The sequence below is a fragment of the Haliotis rufescens genome, unplaced genomic scaffold (assembly GCF_023055435.1).
Source record: "Haliotis rufescens isolate VD_foot unplaced genomic scaffold, xgHalRufe1.0.p SCAF_17, whole genome shotgun sequence".
Classification (NCBI taxonomy): domain Eukaryota; kingdom Metazoa; phylum Mollusca; class Gastropoda; order Lepetellida; family Haliotidae; genus Haliotis; species Haliotis rufescens.
Window position 1 is genome coordinate 27,716,231 of NW_025963857.1, and position 7,927 is coordinate 27,724,157.

Below are 7,927 nucleotides of genomic sequence, written 5' to 3' on the forward strand. Positions count from 1 at the left end.
ACGGGATCAGGTGGTCAGGCTCGCTGACTTGGTTGATGCATGTCATCGTATCCCAAATGCGTGGATCGATGCTCATGATGTTAATCACCGGATTGTCTGGTCCAGACTCGATTATTTACAGACCGCCTTCATATAGATTGAATATTGCTGAGGGCGGCGTTAAACAACAAACAAACAAATTTAATGTTTGTTTCTTTGTTTGTTGTTTAACCTGGATCTTAAAGTACATACCACATTAGAAACATACGTGATACATATTTATGCTTCCGTTCTGTGTGAAGCCCATTTCTGGCGTCCCCCGCCGTGATATTGCTCGAATATTGCTAAAAGCGGCGTAAAACCATACTCACTCACTATGCTTCCGTTCGACACCGTAAGAATAAATGAATTAAAAAATATGTTTCGCACCTTATATGACTGACAAGTTGTATTATGTTAAAAACAATATTCCTGTCTCTCTCAATCTAAAAAAATTTTTTTCACGTCCTGTAAAACCACCTGTACTCGAATTAGAAATTAGACATGTGCGTTGATGATTCTGGCCATGGTACAATGGATATATTCTTCAAAAATCTTAGATTTGTTTTGTCGCTGTGACGTTTAAATTTAATAAATGCTACATTATTTTGGTAATTGAAATGCTAAAGCACTGTCAAGTATTATTCAAAATCATATTGTTAGACCTAAACCACACAGATGACCTACAACGTGTACATACTGTATGACGAGAGATCGTTTTAACCCACAAAGCGAACCTATGATATACAGTAATAGAATACAAATGGGATAACTCTAGCCTAAAAATGGCATCTCTACTACATTTCGATGTTATAATTTCGGCACATATCTCCAACACTCCACACTAGTGTAATATCCTTCACTTACCCGTGAAGATCCGGGTTAGAATAGGTCTTCACTAACCCTTGCTTGCGTAAGAGCCGACTTACGGTATCGGATGGTCAGGCTCGCTGACTTGGTTGATGCATGTCATCGTTTCCCTATTGCGCGTATCTGCACACAAATACCAATCGCTGGATTGTCTGGTTCAGACTCAATTATTTACAGACCGCCGTAATATACAAGTAGCTGGCATATTGCTGAGTGCGCAGTTAAACAACAAACTGATCAAACCTAGAAGTGGCAAGGCCGTAGCAAGTAGATCAGTTGAGTTACAAAGAGAGGGAGTAATTGGGCATATTTTGGACGATCAGGACTATGCATATTTGGCAATGCAAATCGGGGAATGAATACCCACAAACAGGCTAAGCTTCGGGCAGAATATATATCTCGTTTAATGAAAACTGGAGTTCAGCGCGTAATCCTTGAAGTTAGGTCAAACCACCAATACATGTGACGTGCCTGTCCTTTTGTATTCCGGTGGGGTGGTTAGTTGGACAACAAGATATAAAGAGTCTTGACCGCCTCACAAAATTACCATGTATGATAATAGAACTCATAACACTCGTTCGCCTCTTAATCCTTATACTAATCAATTCTGGAGGTCGGCGTGTGATTAATGTAGAAGCTCCTCAGGATTTTAGTTTGTACATATTTATTTATCGGATGATCAACACACATAATGAAAGCAAGGGACTTCCACGCCTAATGAAAATGTACGTCTGGACAGAATCTCTTTTATGATGTTAATTTTAATTTGTTGATGTCTACTGATGCACGGCACTGAGATGAGTCAACCAGGTGAAGTCCATGACCAAAGCTTCTCTGATTCAGCTCTTTGATGAGACGCTTTCTGGGAAACCACTGCATCGTGTATATGTGCAGTGTGTCGAACAGAATAGCAACGCGACTGACTTCGTAGCCTAGATGAAGTCGGCCCGTTTCAAAGGTGAGAGAGAGAGGGCTTTCTTTGGCTGCCCAGGACCTGTCACTTCCAACTACAACTCCAAAATGTTATTGCCCCATTAAGAACCGCGTCAGTTATTCTTCAGCAACCCATGCTTGTCGCAAGATGCGATAAACGGGATCGGGTGGTAAGTCAGATACATGTCATCGTTCCCCAATTGCGATGCTCACTAGCTTGTTTGGTCCTGACTCTTTCATTTACATTTAACCTCATATGGATAGAATATTGCTCAGTGCGACGTTAAACAAAAAACAAACAAAAAAGAAACAAAACATTTTATTCTTTAGGATTGTGCAGTGAATGTAATTTGCATCCAAAGTATACAGCTGCAGACGTCAGATTTCCAATTGTTCTCGGTGACCTCGGTTTGATACCTCTTGATTTCTATTGGGCAAATGCCCAGGTTTCTGCTCTTCATAGGAGGAGTACCATGTGCTGTCTGGGTTGCGTGTCGAAGGGGCTAGAGCCCTGAGCTAAGCCTAACCATCCTGATGTGTCAGGACCACCCAACCCCTCTGCTTCATTTTTAGTTTAATCTCTATATACTACTACTACTACTACTACTACTACTACTACTACTACCCCAACGACCCCTCAGAAAACAACAATTGAGCACTGTGAATCTATACTATCCCAACGAGCCCACGGGAAAACACAAAAAGAGCACTATGATTTGTTTGTTGTTTAACTCCGCACTCAGCAATATTCCAGCTATATGACGGCGGTCTGTAAATAATCGAGTCTGGACCAGACAGTCCTGTGATTGACATCATGAGCATCGATCCACGCAATTGGGATACGATGACATGCATCAAACCATGTCAGCGAGCCTGACCACCCGATCCCGTTAGTTACCTTTTACGACAATCATAGTCGCCTTTTACTCTTCACGGGTCAGAGCACTATGAACCTCTCTAACTCCCATGGACCCGCAAGGAAACACCAAGGGTGTACTAGGGACATAGTCTACTCCAAAATATCAACAGGGTCTTAAAAGAAAGAAATTTGTCTTAACGTTGGGGAAACATGCATATTGGACAATTCATGATCAGTTACGATAGGTATCACCACCATCGACATGGGCGGAAGTCCTCTGCGGCTTCCAGTCCTATGTCGTTAAGATAGCCAACCCCTCAATCTGGCACACTACCACTATCTGGCAACCGGAAATGGAAGCCGCAAACGAAATCAGATACGATCAATCAAGTGAAAAGTAGCACGCTGGGGCTCTCTAAAATAATGTCATTCAGCCATACTATTGCCTTAAGCACATATACCGAAAACTAAACATTGAAATTTTATTCATAAAAAAATGCCGCCGAATTGCCATACGCACACATGTAAAGAAAAATGCGAGTATTACCAATGCTTTTAGAAGCTTTATTACCAATCAAAACAGAGTTGACTTTTGAATTTCAACGTTATGATATAATATTGCTAAATTAGTGGGTAACAAAACTAAACACGATATCTGAGGTTGCAGGAAAAAGCTGCTGAATTCGGAAGCGAGGACAGAGCTTGTAATTATCAGTAAATCTCTAGCTGTCATTAGTGTTTAGTATTATCACATGGCGAGGCTCCCCCACCACTACCCAAGACCCCACACTCAGCCAAAACCTTTCGCTCCTGCCCAGCTCTCTCTCCTGCCAGGCAACATATGTGGTTACATTGGAGACCTGGTGACATACTCAATATCTATATTATCTTTCCTTGTTTCATTGTTCCTCTGGTGAGGAGAGGGGAGGATTTCTGAAAGTTTTGCATTGCTGGGTAAGAATAATAGGAACACTGATGAAGGTATTACTTAATTACTGATGAAAGAAGACATTCAGATCATCCGTCCAAATCAAAAGAGAGTCATTGGAATGTACTTGAATGGTCAATGTGTTGTTTTACTCTCAGACCGGGAGGGGAAAATCATTGACATTTGATCTTTCTCTCTGTTTAAACAAGTCATGCTACTGTCATTGTTGTGTCACCCTTGATCGCAATAATGAAGAAACAAACGGAGAAATGTTTGTCATAGGGGATCAAAAGCTGTGTACCTGAATGATGTCACACAGGAGGTAACACTGACGAATGATGACAGTCTGGTATCTTCTATAGAGAATATGACTGTCCATGTTATACGAGATGGAGATATTGATATAATATTCACCAGTCCAGAATCGATTCTTGGACATCATCGGAACTTAGTGACTGAATTGGAAAAAGAAAAACATGTTTTCATTGATGAAACACGCTGTATTTCCAAATTGTAAGTATACAAGATGGCATCTCTCTCTTTCGTGGGGGTACGGGTGGCCCAGTCATCTAAGGCGCCGCGATTCGCTGTGCAGAGTTGCATCCCTTGGCCATGCCAGAAACCAATGATTGTTGGTTCGAATCCCGGTCCGCCCCGATTATGTTTCTAGGTTTGTCAGCACCATACCCGTGCTCGTGGGTTTCACCGAAGTGGTAAACGTCTGAGACCTGCATCACTTCGGGCTTCCCTCCTACATTAAGCTGACACTCACTCTCTTTTGAGGGAAATTACTTTTCGAAATTTGCGCTAGCCCTTTGGGATAGGTTTAGTTTTTTTTATTGTTGTTTGACGCCGCACTCAGCAATATTCGAACTATATGACGGCGGTCTGTAAATAATCGAGTCTGGACCAGACAATCCAGTGATTGTAATCATGAGCATCGATCCACACAATTGGGATATGATGACATGCATCAACCAAGTCAGCGAGCCTTACCACCCGATCCCGTTAGTCGCCTCTTACGACAAGCATAGTCGCCTGGATAGGGATAGGATGGGAGGAGTCTAACGCGACTAGTACATGTGTATTTGATAAATCCATTGTCTTAACACTAGTAATAAGAAACAGACACCACACAGTAGCTGAAATAATACATGCACAGAGGAGTTTCTTTTCATAATTGAAATGTCAGCTCTTTTTACACAAAAGTCAAATCATTTTGAACAAAATAATAGGCAATGCCTAAAATTGAAATCTGAACCAGGTGCACCTCTTAAAAATACAAGTGTATAAGTATATGCATGAAAATATGTGCAGATTGTCAGCCGGATAATGCATTATCTCGGAACACATACTTGTACCAGACGTTTATATATCTGTGATGCTTTGGACAATATACTAGATCCTCATCATGTTCCTTAACTTACACACTTTTAAATCACTTTTACCGACACAAAGTAACACAACATGAGCACGTAAGAACTCTCATACCTAAAGCAGAGTAAGCGTCAACACGACACTAGGACACTTTCAAAAAGTATTTGACATTTGAATTAACTGCACAAGTCATATCAATACAACTCTGAAATTAAAGTTCAGAACTAGTTCATGTTTTTAATGAGTATAGACTGTAATACGCTTGTCACATGTCTTTACAGTGGAATGTCCAGTGAAAAGAACAAGGCTCTATTTCGACCAGAAAGCTAAGGTCAACTGCCCCTGCGATTGCACTTACAGCCACTGCATGTACAAAAACACGGGCGACAATAGGGGAGATTGTACAATCAAAAAGGTGTAAAAGTTATTGTAAGTCAAAATAAATGCCTTATCAAATATTGGTTGTGTGCTACTAAACACAACCTTACTGAAGACTTTGCATGGTTTGTAGATGTACTTGTTGAAAAGGGCCAGAACACTCTAAGAATGATAATTTATTTTCAGAACGCGTCAGACAGGTGATCTTAAGGAATATCTGATTTATTCTCTTCGTGACAAGGCTTAATCAAAGTTTAAGCTGAGGGCCCCAATGGTGACCGAAATAAACCATTTGACATGTTTCACTCTAAAAAAAAGACGTTGAAGTCAAAGACAGTATTTGTTCTACATTCATGGATCCGAAGGGTACAGAGCGTGTTGTTTTAGTATCAAGGCCCTTCAGCATTGGCCTAGATGTTCAAGGTGTAGATCATGTCATTCACTGAGGGCCGGTCGGGTAGCCTAGTTGTTAAAGCGTTCGCTCGTCACGCCGAAGACCCGGGTTGGATTCCTGACATGGGTGCAATGTGTGAAGCCCATTTCTGGTGTCCCCTGTCGTGATATTGCGGGAATATTGCTGAAAGCGGCGTAAAACCATACTCACTCACTCACTCACTAAGGACAAGTGCATGATGTTGAGGATTATATACAGAAACTGAAAGACGTGATCCGCCGGGTGATGGCGACGTATCCAGTGATAGTGAGGTTGATGAGGATACCAGGAGAAAACCTACTGTCTTGACGTACAGTTCGGAGAGTTGATGAATTCATATAAGGAACTGTTTATTGCTAAACTTTTTCAAACTGCTGATATCCAAGTTTGGATGTCTTCCATGCTAAGGGATGGTAATGGGTCTTTTGATTTGATCATGAACTATGTGATCATGTCGTCAATATGAAAAACATTTCCATAGTGTGAAGTTGTTCTGCCAGTAGTAATGTGTCCTCTGACACATAAGTTTTCTTGTGGTTCATGGAGCTTTGTCTCACACTAGACACAATATATATACGTCGTGTTTGTTTGTTTGTTTAACGTCGCACTCAGCCATATTCGGTGCGGTCGGGTAGCCTAGCGGTTGTAACTTTGCCTGCTTATTTTTATTTACAATTGACAAACTATAATAATATGAAGTATTTGAAAGGCATTTAGAGGTGATACACACTGACGTTCTTAGTCCATCATCTGTCCATTATCCCTCCAAACCACAGATGATGGATTAAGAACATCAGTGTACCGCAAGCCTACACACACGGACGAGTACATCCACTGCAACTCTACTGCCACCAGTAACTATACTTTTCATCCACCACTACTGCCACCATCCAAAGATCAAACACGCCATCATCGCCACCCTCACCCGACGTGCCAAATCCATTTGCCACCCTGATGTCCGCAACAGTGAATTGGACCCCTTCAAGACAACCTTCACGTCCCTCAAAAGTTACCCTGCCCACCTTGTCTCCAAAACCATCCGCAAGACCCTCAAGAACTCCGACCCCAGGCCCCAAACAGCTCCATCGCCCATCAGAATCACCATACCCAACCAAGGCCCTGTCACTCATCAGATCTTCCGCCTCATCAAGAACAAAGCCAACATAGATGTCACCATTTCCAGCGGCAAGTCCATCAAGACCCATCTACAAGCCAATGGCAGAGGCACAAGCAGTGTACGTTCGAACCCCCGAGAATGTATATACCAGATCCCCTGCAACTGTGGCCACCAGTACATTGAAGAAACCCTCAGACCCCTCAACACCAGACTCAAAGGACATCCGAACAAACTAGACCTGAAATCCGCTATTTCCGAACACATCCTCAAGAACCAAGACCACAACATCATGTGGGAAGCCACCAAAGTCCTGTCTGCCAACAACAACTGGCGACAAAGGAAACTACAAGAAGCCATTTACATCAGGAGACTCCAGCCAGCCATGAACCGTGATCAGGGAACCTATCTGCCTAGTGCTTGGGACTTATTGCTTTCACCTTTGTCAGCGCCAATTATCTAGCTGGCTTCCATTTGCCCATTGCTATATATATTCCTTTACCTATCAGTGCTAATTACCCCCGGCCTTCCGTTTACCTATCAGTGCTAATTATCCCCGGCCTCCCGTTTACCTATCAGTGCTAATAATCCCCGGCCTCCCGTTTTCCCCACTGTTCATTGCCATTTACCTATCAGTGATGATTTAGGTCTGGCTTCCATCTGTCCATAACTATCAGCGCTAATTACTGTACATTGTTGGCTTCCATTGTCTGTATTACAGTTGCTAATCGCCTATCAGCGCCAATTATCTGTTGGCTTCCCTTGTTTAGTTTCCATCTTTTGTTATCTTATTACTCTTGTTGTTCCTACGTATACATATATTAGGCCCTCTGCCTCATATCATTCAGAAATGAAACAACCAGAAACCCCAGAACACGCACTCATCCACTGCACACACTACCTAACACATCGAACCGCATTACAAACCACCCTCAATCTAAACAAGGCTCTAACTCTAGAAGCAATACTAAACCCACAAAATAAACTAGAATACTTCAAGGCCTTAGGCGTATTCTT